Source organism: Macaca mulatta, chromosome 7 (assembly GCF_049350105.2).
Source record: "Macaca mulatta isolate MMU2019108-1 chromosome 7, T2T-MMU8v2.0, whole genome shotgun sequence".
Taxonomy (NCBI): Eukaryota; Metazoa; Chordata; class Mammalia; order Primates; family Cercopithecidae; genus Macaca; species Macaca mulatta.
Window position 1 is genome coordinate 57,384,035 of NC_133412.1, and position 13,160 is coordinate 57,397,194.

The 13,160-nt window shown below is 47.7% G+C and overlaps 1 protein-coding gene across 1 annotated transcript in view; it reads right to left on the reverse strand.

The window, feature by feature from the left end:
• RASGRF1 (Ras protein specific guanine nucleotide releasing factor 1) overlaps window positions 1-13,160 on the reverse strand; it is a 306,382-nt gene that overhangs the window by 210,629 nt on the left and 82,593 nt on the right. The window contains exon 2 of the mRNA XM_077940100.1: window positions 922-1,017. The gene's annotated coding sequence lies outside the window, so the exon portion shown is untranslated. The remainder of the gene's footprint in view (window positions 1-921; window positions 1,018-13,160) is intronic.

The window sequence follows — 13,160 nt, forward strand, 5'->3', positions numbered from 1 at the left end:
ATTATTTTAAGCTAATCGCGGGAGTTCCATTCCCCTTGCCAGTGACTGACATAGGAGTGGATGTGGGGCACAATTCTGGCCAAGATGTGATGGGAAGACCATCAGGGCAATTCTGGGAAATATTTTTCTTGTTTTTGTTTTGTTTTGTTTTGGTTTGGTTTTTTAGAGATGGTGGTCTTGCTATGTTGCCCAGGCTGACCTGAAATTTCTGGGCTCAAGTGATCCTCCTGCCTCAGCCTCCCAAATAGCTGGGACCACAGGAAGGAGCCACTGCACCCAGCATTCTGGGAAAGATTCCCTGGCTCTGAAGTAATTTCATACTGCTGCTTCCTGTTGGTCTGCATGTGATACCTGGAACTGTGGTGGACATTTTGAGACCACGAAGGGGAGATGAGGCCTCTTAACCTGATGATGGTAGAAAGGGCAAATGGAAAGAACCCTGATAATACTGACCTGCAGAACTGATCAAATCTGGAATTGCCCTGCCTCTGGAATTCTTACAGGACAGAATCAATGTGTGGAATGCTGTGCTGGGTTTCTGTTACTTGCAGCTGTGAGTAGTCTTACAGCTGAAAATACTACTACCACATCTATGGACATAACAGGGCACCCTGACTGGAGCAGAGCTGCCATGTGCATACATCTGGCATGGAGGACACCTTGTTCTCCAGGGATCTGGTTGCTTGTGTTAATATGTGTGAGGCTTTTGTTTTGGCCTAGGGAAGGAGGGAGGGTTAGGGGTATATGCAAAGATGGGGAAATAAGGAGAATGGGAGGATGTCAGTGATTGTCCTTTCTTCCCCCCAAGACCGTTACCACTGGTCTGCCCTGAGGATCAGTGTATTAGTCTGTTCTCATGCAGCTATAAAAAACTACCTGAGACTGTGTAATTTATGAAGAAAAGAGGTTTAATTGACTTACAGTTCTGCAGGCTGTACAGTAAGCATGGCTGGGAAGGTCGCAGGAAACTTACAGTCATGGCGGGAGGCGAAGGAGAAGCAGGTGAGTCTCACATGGCTGAGCAGGAGGAAGAGAAAAAGTGAAGGTGGTGGTGATATACACTTTCAAACAACCAGATCTCATGAGAACTCTATCAGGAGACAGCACTAGGGGGATTGTGCTAAACAATTAGAAACCACCCCCATGATCCAATCACCTCCCACCAGGCCCCTCCTCCAACACTGGGGATTATAATTTGACATGAGATTTGAGTAGAGACAGAGACAAACCATATCAATCAGCTTTGAGTCCTGATGGAGAGAGGTTTGGGCCAGGAGTCAGAAGAGTGGCATTCATAAAAATGTTGTGAGATCCTGATTCCACATCACTTCAGGGCCCAGCAGGCAGGGAAGAGTGGCAGCAGGGGATGGTTTAGGAGGCCGATGCAATGGCCCCGGTAAAGAGGAAGAAGGGTCCTGGTCCAGGAAGGTGGTATGGCATGGTAAAGAGTGACCAACTGGTCTCTCTGGGGGATGGATAAGGAGAGGAGAGCTCCCTGAAGGCCTCAGCAGTGAGAGTGATCACAGAACCTGGAGCCCTGGCCTGGCAATCTGGAACTGACACATCTTGGCATGCCTTTTGTCTCCTTAGAGATACCACTGCTGCTGCAGACACAGTAAGTCATGGGGAGAGGATCACATGGGTAAGCAGGGACCAACAGATAGGAGAACAGGATGGAGCCTGGACCCCCATCCTTGGTTTGGAGGTGAACATGGGAACAAGTAACAGATATGGGGGATGAGCCTCAGGTATAAGCAGATTAAGAATTTCTGGTGGAAGCAGGAATTACGGTGGCAGCCTCTCTTGAATTTTGAACCCACCAGTGCTTGCCTATAGGAGTTGAGGTACCTTGTATGCTCACAGCTGGCCTGCCACAGAAAGAGGGCAGCCTTGGGATTTTGTGCAGACACCAAGGGGACTCAGGCGTCCAGCTGAGAAAGTCAAGAGATCTGCATCCCAGACTTGCTTCCTAACTAGCACCTACAATTTCCTGGGGCTACATAAGGCCTTTTCACATTTGCTTCCTCCTTCCCCACACTGACAGGCATGTTCAGATGCAGTCAGAGTCTGGCCCTGGTTTTGGTGACAGGTGGGCACCTGCAGCTGGGTACCGTATTGCCATAGTAACAAGGTAGGGAAAACTGCCCCAGAGCTCTGAGGCTGATTAGATATCAAGACCAACCCACTGTCGCCTGACACCATGTTTCCTGGGGCACTGCTGTGTGTGAGTGTCCAGGACAAGATGGGAATTTTCTGAGACAGAAAATTTAAGTGGATGGAAAATTAGATGCTTAACCAAAGATATTGTCCCCTTCCCCTCCCTATATATACTTGTCACTACCAGCTACAAATATACAATTTCCTGTCTCCTTGTGAACTAGTAGAAGCCACAAGAAAGGTGGTCCCACTTCCTGCTGGCATTCAAAGTTATGTAGAATAAGACATGCTTAGTTTGGAACATTACTTGGAGTGTTCCGAAAACTTCCTGATAAGTATTACCTAACATCGAACTTGGGATGTTTTAGTCAGCTTAGGCTGCTATAATAAAATACATACTACAGACCAGATGGCTTAAATAACAGACAGTTATTTCTCACTGTTTTGGAGGTGGGAAAGTCCAAGATCAAGGAGCTGGCTGATTTGGTTTCTGTTAAGGACTCTCTTACTGACTTGCTGATGGCTGCCTTCTTGCTGTGTGCTCCTGCGGCATTTCCTCTGCTCGTGGAGAGAGAGAGCAAACACTCTGGTCTATGCTTATAAGGGCACTAATTCCATCATGAGGGCCCACCCTCATGATCTCATCTGGCCTTAATTACCCCCCAAAGGCCCTATCTCCAAATATCATCACATTGAGGGTTAGGGCTTCAGCATATGAATTTTAAGAGAACACAAATATTCAGCCTATAACATGGGGTTTATACAGTTTGAAAGTGGCCCTTCAGCACCTGTCAGGAAACATTTCTTATTTTATCCATTTATTTGTTCGTTCATTTAGCCATTTTTTGAGTGCCAGAGACTATGTCCTAGGATATAGCAGAGAACAAAACAGACAAAAATTTCTGCTGTCATGAGGCTTACCTTTTAGTGGTCAGAGATTGGAAAATTTACAAGTAAGCAAGTAATTACATAATCAGTGGTGATAAGAGCAATGAAAAAGCATAAAATAGGGAAGAATGAAAGGGTGTTGAGGGGGACTTGCTCTTTCATACGGCATGATCAGGGAAGACTGGGGCATCTCAGCAGAGGTCTTATGGTGGCCATGATAAAGTGTCTTGCAAGACCTTCTACAGGGAGCATAACTGATGGAAGGCCATGGCTATTTCATTTTGAAATTCATCGCTGCTTTTGTGTGAAGGCTATGTCTCCTGGGAGAGTTGGGACTTCCTCATCAGCACACTTTAGCTCAGGGACTCCCTGATGGTTTTGTCAAAACTTCCTTAGCCTGCCCAGCACTAGAGGAGGCTTCCACTCTACCTTCTCTCTTTTCTCCTTCTCTTGGGATCAGACTTGCCTCATGATCTAGCTACAGCCCCCGCCTTCCTCTGCTCCATCCCTAATTCCTTTTGCAAGGCAAAAGGAATAAAAGCCTTGCATGATTAATCTATTGCAGCATCTTCTTCACAGAGGAAGGACTAATGCAGATTTGAAGGAAGTTAGAGAATAAGCCACGTGGATTGGTGAGGGAAATATATTCCATGCTGAGGGAACAGAGACTGCGATGGTCTTAGGGCAAGAACATGGCCGGTTTGTATTAGATCTGAGATTTGATTTTTATCCTATTCATATGCTAACAGGTTAGTGTGTAACTGTTACATAGATTCTGGCAGAAGACATGAGACTCCTGGGTCAGAGACAAAGAACTCAGTTCTTATAGCACAGCCACACATCCTCTTGGTCAAAATGAGTTAATAGGACAGTCCAGAGTCAAGAGGAGGGGAAATGGACTATTTCTCCTCATGGGGGAAGCAGCAAAGTCACATTGCCGAGAGGTGTGGATATAGCGGGGAGAAGAACTGCAGCCAGTTTTTCAAACCACCACAGGTAAGGACTGGAGCCAGGTGCCTCAGGAGCTTGAGGACAAAGAGGAAATTCACTGAGTGATCAAGCAAGGCCTCATGGAAGACTTAAGTCTTTAGCCTTGCCAAATTCCTTTTTGTTTTTGTTTTGAGATGGGGACTTGCTCTGTCTGCTAGGCTGGAATGCAATGACATGATCATGGCTCACTGCTGCAGCCTCAACTTCCTGGACTCAAGAAATCCTTCCAACTCAGCCTCTTAAGTAGCTGGGAATACATGCTACCATGCCAGGGTAATTTTTAAAATTATATTTGATAGAGATAGGGTCTCACTATGTTGCCCAGGCTGGTCTCAAACTCCTGAGCTCAAGTGCTGACCACCCATCCTGCCGAGTGCCAGCTGCTGCCTCCCTGTGGGTCTCACAGAGAACACAACCAACACCTCTCCTGATGGCCTGGGAGGCAAGGCTGAAACAGATCATGTGAGTCTTCCATTGTTCACATTCTGTTTGGTTACAGAGGGAGAGAGGAAGGCGGAGACAGGCCATAAATAACATGCTATGCCTGCTCTTACCTCCACTGTAATTACTCTCCCGCTCACCGCAGACACTTGCCCTGCCACTGGGGTCCAGCCTGCCACTGAATCAGGAAAGCAGTTTGTTCATGCAGAACATGTCACTGTTGGAAGTTTCTCTTTCATCATTAACTAATTTGCTGTGCTTTGCCACAGCCCTTGTTATCTATAACCATGGTAACAATGGAAAGAGCTGTACATGCATTTATTTTGGACTCTAAAAGCCCAAGCATGGTTTATTTCTGTCTCTTGGCTCCAGAGGAGCTGGGTGGGTCTGGAGGCAGGGGCTGGAGCTAGAGGACCAGCCCTTAGTCCTGAGCCTATCAGGGTGTGACTTCAAACACACAAATTCTTGTCTGGGACCTCAGTTTCCTTAAGTGTAAGGTGAGGGGATTGGGGTGTATGGTCTTTGTGGAGTCTTCCAGTGATGTCTTTCTATTAGTTGAAGAGTCGGGTGTATTTAGGATCTAGAGGGAGAGTTCCCCAGCCCACCCCAGAGGCTGTGAGCCGGCTGCGAACATGGGGATGTAGGCAGTGGTGTGTGGCTGCTGCATCTGGCAGTCCCCTCTTTCTGCTAATTTGGTGTCCTCACTATATAATTATACTGTGAAATTCCCTGACTGAAGATAATTTTTTAAAATATCTTTCCCTGACTCCCACCACTCATTGCCCAGATTCGTGAATGGGGTAAGTGGGTGTTTGCAGTTTTTGGCGGAGAACGAGGATGTTATGCAACCTGCCCTTCTCAGAATTTCCCAGCACCACCTCCACGCTGGGCCCCAGAAGGGAAGAATAGGGTTTTCTGATTGGGAGGATGCAGATTTTGACTTCTCTCAGTCTCGATTTCCTCATCTGTGAAGTGGGGAGAAAATTATCTTTCCTGTGGGGTAACATGAAGAGTATGAGACCATGCACTGCACCTCTGACCACAGGGAATGTGATGAAAATGTGGGCTTTCTCCCTTTTCCTGTGATCTTGGATCGGTAACTTCACTCCTCTGAGCCTCGGTTTCCCCATTTGCAAGTGGGGTCAATAATAGCTATATATCTTTCAGGAGTGTTGTGAGGGGGTTAAATAGGATGCCAGCAAAAAACGCCCTGTGTTGTTGTTACTCAGCAATTGGTATTTATTATGACTACCAGCAAAAGCATGATGTCCTGTTACACCCTGCAGGATCGTGTTATCTGGGCGTGTCTTCCGGCTGGCTGTGGCTGCTTTGCCAGTCCAGTAAGATATGGCCAGAGCTGACAACTAATGGACCTGTCAGCTCGATGCAGAGCACTTCTTGAAGCTCCCCAGAGGCAGGTGCCGATGCCACATCGATAAACCCCATTCCCCTGATGGGCTCCTGACATTTCCTGCCTGCATTCCCCTGTCTGCCTGGGTCAGTAGTCAGACTGAGTCACAGCCACTCCCTGCAGCCCTGGCTGCCCACTGACCCAGGGCACAGCGTGGGAGGCAGCTGTGCAGGGTCAGTCCACTGATAGGGTGCCCTTTCTATTTATATTTTAAAACATTATATTTTTTTCTTCTTATTTAACATGCTTATTATTCTTTCTTACATGAGGAAGATACTTAGTATGCCTTTGATCATTATTTATCTATTGCATATGTCAACATGTGTTTATTTAAACAGAGATAAAGGCCTGGAAGGAACCACCAGGGAGTTAATAGTTGTTGCCAGTAGGGAGAGGCGTTGGGAGAGGGGGGAAGCATTCACTTCTTTATAGACTAAACGAAACGGTGGGATTAGCAAAAAGTGCTTAATTTTGGTTTGAGTGAAAGCTGCTCAGTATATTTTATGTTTAAAAAATTTTTTAAAGTAAATAACATGGATTACTTTAGAATTAGAGATACAATCTCAAAATGTGAAGAGACAAATGATAAAAACACTTTTCAGCAGAAGAAACATCTTCATCATATTTTTTTGTTTGCTTAAATTGGGCTAATCTGTACTGGGCACCTATGCCCAGGGATTAATGTGTCTATTCAGACTCCCTTGGAGGTGAATGTTTTTCTTGTTTATTCTTCTCATTTCACAGATGAAACGGTGCAGCCTCTGACCTGGGTTCTTTACATGAATCCTCTTAGTTCAAGCATGTTTCGGTTCTGGAAGGGAGAGCTGTTACAGTATGCTCTTTTGTTCTTTTGTTACCGTACACTCTGCGTGAGATTTGTACTGTGGCTCTGTGGACCTGTCTCCTTGCAAAGGCCAGGCTGAATGCAGGCTTCATGAAGACTTAAGCACCTGCAGTATCTGTAGCTCCCTTGGGGAAAGATGCTCTGCAACGCAGACCCCTGCGCTGGCCACCCCCATCCCTGTTCCAGAGAAAAGGCAAGGACTGGTCTGGTGGGAGGCTTCCTGCTTCAGGGAATGATCTCATCTTGAACCTGAGGGAGGTCCAGCCGGTGTTGATTCATTTTAGCAGGGGGCCCCCAGAGCAGAGGGCCTTACCTCTCCACCTGCGATTTTCAGCATTCCCTTGGGTCAGCATCAGGGCATTTGTCTTTTAAGACTAAGGTGAGCAAATTTTAAAAGGAGAAATTGAAAGCCTGTTCTTTGGTTGTCTACATGGCTAGGAGGAGGCCAGAGAGGAACAGACAGCCATAGACTGTCATAGGTGGGTGAAAGTGTGTGGACATGCTGACTCGAGCCAGTGGGGTTTCAGTAAAGGGTCGGAATCCAGGCTCTGCCACTAATTAGCTGTGTGACCTTGAGTAAGTTACCTAGCCTATCTGAACCTCAGTTTCCTTATTTGCAAAAGAGGAATTCAGAAGACCTTGCAGAATCAGAAGAGGGCTCCACTACATGAGATCGAATATGTTGCATGCCCTCCAAAGTTAAAATTAATAGTAATGATTACAAGACAAATCACCAGCCAAGTGATAGGGAAACGTTCTGTGCAGGGCAACCTGGGGCACGTGGGTGCTTAGGAATGCCGCTGCCCATGTGTGAGAGAAAAAGCAGCACTCTCAATTCTATGTTATTACAGGGGAGGCCACCAGGTGCCGTGGAGGCACCATGGGATCTGGCATCTGCTCTGGCCTCCGCTGCCTACCTGCAGTGTGACCTTGGGTGAGCCTTTCCCTTTTCCAGGTTCCAGAGCTAAACTGGGCCAAAACCATGCTCCTTTTCAACCCCAAAGGAGGTGCTGACCCTGCAGGGTCCCCACATCCATGGTGTTACAAGGTCTTCCTCATCAGGCCCATCCCTGATGACCCTTCTCTCCTTGTGCAGAACGAATGTTGGGTCTGGAGTGTTAGTCAGTGGTTGGTGGGGGGCAGCTGCTGCCTCTCTTTCTCCCCCACTCCTTGAAGGGGCTGCCTGTGCACACCAGACTGCTGTATTTCCGAGCCAAACCTCTCAGCCCATCGTCCTGCTTGTTGCCCTGCTGAGCTCTCTGGATGCCCCAGACTTGAGTCTTCCCTGGGATCACACTGACCTCAGAGTCCCAGGTCCCGGGCCCATGTGCACCCTTACAGGACTTAGGCCCTGGTTAGAAGCCCCTGTTTCAGTTTGGGTCATCATGCCTGGCTCTTCTGGGATTACATCTGGTTCTGGAGCCCAAAGCGCCCACCCTGTTCTGCTAGTCCTCTGCTGGGCCCCTGGGCACATTCCAGCAATTTCTTCTGGAGCAAGGCAGAGATGGTTATGCTTCCCCTGACATCACCCTGGGCTGGCAGGTGGCCCCTCTCTAGGCACTGCAGTGGAGTGGATCATCTGTTCCATTTCTAAAGATTAGTCTCCCTTGCCTCCACATCCCACTGGCTCTGAGGTGTTATGGGTTTTACATGCCTTTCCCCCAAACTGCACCCTGACCTAGAGCCTGCAGTGCTGCACAGCACAGATGTGGTGACACAAGAATCCACTGGCCCCTCTCCTAGCCACTGTCCTTGGGTTGGCTGCACTCCCCTTCACTCCAGGCCGGCCTTAGGCACACAGATTTGCCCTGCACATGCATCCCTGCAGCTCTTCAGGATTTGGAGCCACTCTCCAGGTCCAGCTCTGGTACCGAGAATGTGCTTCCAACTGTCTACTCCGCCAGTGCTTCTGCAGCTCCAGCTCACCCTCACCACATCAGGAGGTCAGCAGGAAAGTGGGGTGGCTCAGAGGCCACATTTTCTGCTGGGGTTTGCATCCGAGCCCAGATGGCATCACACAGCCTGGAGGTCAGGACACGGGATGGGGATGAGGACTGCTTCTTAGGGTGTGCTGAAGGCAGCATGACTAGCTCAGAGGTGAGCCCTTACATACCCAATAAAAAGGGTGTAAAAGCATCCCTTTCTTGCTTCCCCACAAAGCTGCATGTGAGCACGTACGTGGATGCTAAGCCCCAAGGTGGGCAGCAGAGGGCAGGGGCTGAGAGTTAGTGATGAGAACACAGTGTCCTCAGGAGCCTGTGGGGAGTTTGTGGTGAGAACACAGCGTCATCAGCAGTAGAGAATGGACAAAGGTCTCCTGACTCCCTGTCCAGGGCTCTCCCATACCCTGAGTCTCTAGGTGTTTCTAAGTGGCTGACAGCTGGTTCTATCTATTGGGTATCTCTTCATCAAGTCACCCCAGCTGTGGCTGCTGGGAGATGCAGGCATTTAAACTCACTGAGCAGTCTTAGTGCCTGGCCTGGGTGGTTTCCTGTGACACCAGGTTGGACTGCAGGTGACTGTGCTGGGGCACAACTTTGCAGTGGGTTTAGCTGCCCCTTTTCAAAACGACAGCCTGCTCCAGGGCCAGCAATTGACATTAACAAAGAAATGTAATGAGCTGGGTAATAGTGGAAATTGATAGTGGTAATTAATTGCTAAAAGCATGCAGAAAGCATGCAGAGACCATGGCAGTGGTTGGATGACAAAGGCAGAAACCTTACTTCCTTTTGTAGGAAGTCCTCCAAAAGGCTCCAAGTCTCTGTAAACAACTTGCACAAGCTTTGTGAAGATACAAGGAGCTGCAGGTCTCCAGTGGCTTTGAAGGCAGCCTTCAGTCTGAACACCACTCTACTTGCCACTTCTTTGCTGGATCATCTTGGGCAACTTGCTGTAACTTTCCTGAGCCCATGTCCTCATCTATAAAATGGGGAGAAGTCCCAATTTACAGAGCTTGTGAAGAGCCAATGAAGTGCTTCCAACTGTCTACTCCGCCAGTGCTTCTGCAGCTCCAGCTCACCCCCACCACATCAGGAGGTCAGCAGGAAAGTGGGGTGGCTCAGAGACCACATTTTCTGCTGGGGTTTGCATCTGAGCCCAGATGGCATCACACAGCCTGGAGGTCAGGACAGATGTGAGAAGGAGATGGACTTTGTAGCCAACTCAAATTCTGGCACAACTCAAATTATGGTATTCGCTGTGTGACCTTGGGGCAAGTCATCAACCACTCTGAGTTTCAATGCCCTCATCTGTAAAATAAGGATGATAATAACAGTTCCCATAATACATCGCTATTATTGTGAGGGCTAAATGAGGTAATAAAGTGCTAAGCACGTACACGTAAGTGGCTGCCACAGCATATGGGACATTGCAACGTTCAATATAATTTACCTATACAACACTCTATTAGGAAATGTTTATAAGGTTCCAGCTCAGTCCGTGATACTAGTAGTGATAGTGACATTTATGGAATGTTTCTCATGTGCTAGGTGTCATTCTAAGCTCTTAATGTGTATCAGCTCCTTTAATTCCCCTAACCACCCTATGAAGTAGATACCATAATTATCTCTGCTTTATGGATGAGGAGCCTGAGGGCTAGTGTTTGGTGATCACGTGAAGCAGAACTTGAAGAAATTATCTGGAAAAACTAACCAAAGCAGGTAGCTTTTCTGGGGAGGCCTGGCCACCCAGAGCTGTTTTGCTCCTCAGCACATTCTTCCCTGGATGGAGGCCGCTGTGGCGTCCTGTCCTGTCTGGGCACATAAAGACTCAGCATCCCCCTTGGCACTCTTGGAGGACTCAGTCCTGTCCTGCCCAGGAGTGCTCCCCATCCAAACCTCATCCCATATTTGGGTGCCAACCTAAACAGGGTATATGAGAGCATTCTGGGCAGAGGGAGCAGAATGTGGATAAGGACATGAAGGCATAAAATGGCATTAAATTCTTAGGAAAATGCAAATGACTGCACAGCTGGAGTTGGGCAGGAGGTGTGTGTTGGGGAACCCTGGAGGTGTGTGACTGGGAGGTAGGCAGGGTCTAGAGCAATGGTTCCCAACCTTACATGCACCAAAAAATCACCTGTGGAGCTTTAAAAATGCCACTGCCTGTGTCCCACCCCTAGAGGTGACTGAGTATTGGGATTTTTAAAAGCTTCCTAGTTGATTCAAATCCCAGCTGAGACCCAATGTCCTAGAAGATCATTTAAAGATATGTAGATTATATTAAGCAAGTAGACCTGTACTGTACAGTAAATTAATATACTTGAGGTAAACTCAAAAAAATTCAGATCTTCAGTCACACAAGCCACATGTCAAATGTTCAGTAACCACGAGTGGCTGCCATATGGGACAGCATAGATAGAAAGCATTTCTATTCAGCTCAGAAAGTTCTCTTGGGCCAGATTGATGTAGACTTTATCTGGTAGGCAGTGAGATGCCACTTAAGGGTTTTAAGAAGGGGAGTGATGTGGCCAAGGGTTTGCTTTAGAAAGTGGATTCAGGGGCTGTACAGAAATGGATCCAACAGATCTAATGCTAGCAAGACTAACAGCAGAGGGAGTTATTAGGGAACTGTTCTGATAGTCCAGCTGGACAGCGAAGCCCTGAACTAGTGCCTCAACACTGGAGCTGGAGAGGTTGGGATAGATTTGAGAAGGGTGAGAAGAAGAGGCACTGCAGGATAAACAGGCCCAATTGGATGGGGATTGAAGAAGGAGGGTGAGTTTAGATTGCTGCTCATATTTTGGATCAGTTACTGGGAGGTTCCTCTGTGGCAATGGCTCCCAACCCAGGAGATTTCCCTCCCGGGGCACATTTGACTACACCTGGAAATATTTTTGATAATTGCAACTCAGGGGGTTGAGGGTTTACTGGTGTCTCATGTGTAGAGACCGGGGATGAAGTAGAGGCTGGTAAATACCCCATAAATCACAGGACAGCCCCCTAGAATGAAGAGTTATCAAGCCCACAATGTCAATAGTGCAGAGGTTGAGAAACCCTGTTCTGTGGGATAAAGGCAGGAGATCAGTCTGGGCGCAGTGGTAAAGATAATGAATAAAAGTGGGATAAATTGTGCTTTTAGTTCTTCTGAGAGTGGTTGGTGGAGATCCCCAGTAGACAGCAAATGTCTACTGGAGCTCAGGAAAGAGGAGTGGGGCAGTGATAAGCAACTGGGCATCCCCCCATCTCTGTATCCAGACCACCCAGTGGCTGCCCTGGACTCCTGTGGAGGGTGCTAAGTGAGAATGGGCTGAGAGTGGAGCTTCAGGGAGCAGCCACACTCCAGGGGCAGGTGGAAAGGGAGGAAGCCACATCTTTGGAAAGGTCTTTGTATGAAGCCAAGTGCTGTCTTCCTTCAGTCCCTGCTTTTATAGCATCTATAACGTCCCAACCATCCTGCATCTCCAGGCACTGCAGGCAGTAATGACTCATTCTTGCTGTCCAGCACCCAGACATTACCATCAAGGCTGAATATCTCCCAAGCCTTGAGTTGTTTGTGAGTGACGTCTTCCAGACTCCTCATACTCCAAGCTCTGCTCCTGCAGGTGTGGTCCTTTGGCATTGGAGGGAAGGATGGGAAGAAAGGCATGCTTCTCGCTCCCAAGTGCGCTTCTGTCCCGCACAGTCCACATGTGTACATAAAGGGTGCCTACTGTAAGGTAGCTGAGAACGGGGCTTGGGCCATTTTCTGTTGATTGTCCCTGTAGTGGGTTGAATACTGTTCTTTCAAAATTCATGTCCACCCAGAACCTCAGAATGTGACCTGATTTGGAAATAGGGCTTTTGCAAATGTAGTTAGCGATCTTGAGATGAGATCATCCTAAGTTTAGGGTAGACTCTAAATCCAATGACTGGTGTTCTTATAAGGAGAGAAGGTAGAGAGACACATAGAACTAAGTTCATGTGAAGACTGAGTCTGGAGTTGTGCTGCCACAAGCCAAGGAATGCTCACAGCCAGCAGAACCTGGAAGGGGGAAGTAAGGATCCTCTCCTAGAGCCTTCAGAGGAAGCGTGGCCCTGCTGACAATTGATATGAGACTTCTAGCTTCCAGCACTGAGAGAATAAGTTTCTATTGTTTAAGCCACCTGGCTTTTAGTAATTTGTTATGGCAGCCCTAGGATCTAATACAGCCCCCTGTGTTTAAAGCAGACATACCTTGACACAAATATCTAACCCTAGACTTGCTTGTCAAGCTTCCTGAGGTTTATCATTTGGGTGACAAAGGTTGGAAATGGGAGACCTCCGGTGTCTCTCTCAAAGGACTGTCTTCCATCATTTATCAATGGGTAAGCAATCTTAGAGGAGAGGGAGATTTGGGGGATGCAATAAACCCTGGGCTCCAAGGCAGCTTCTGGTAGCTAGCTAATCAGTTTCATGGCAGATTGAGCTTTTAATTCTGAATAGCTTCTAATTCTGAATAATAATAGATTA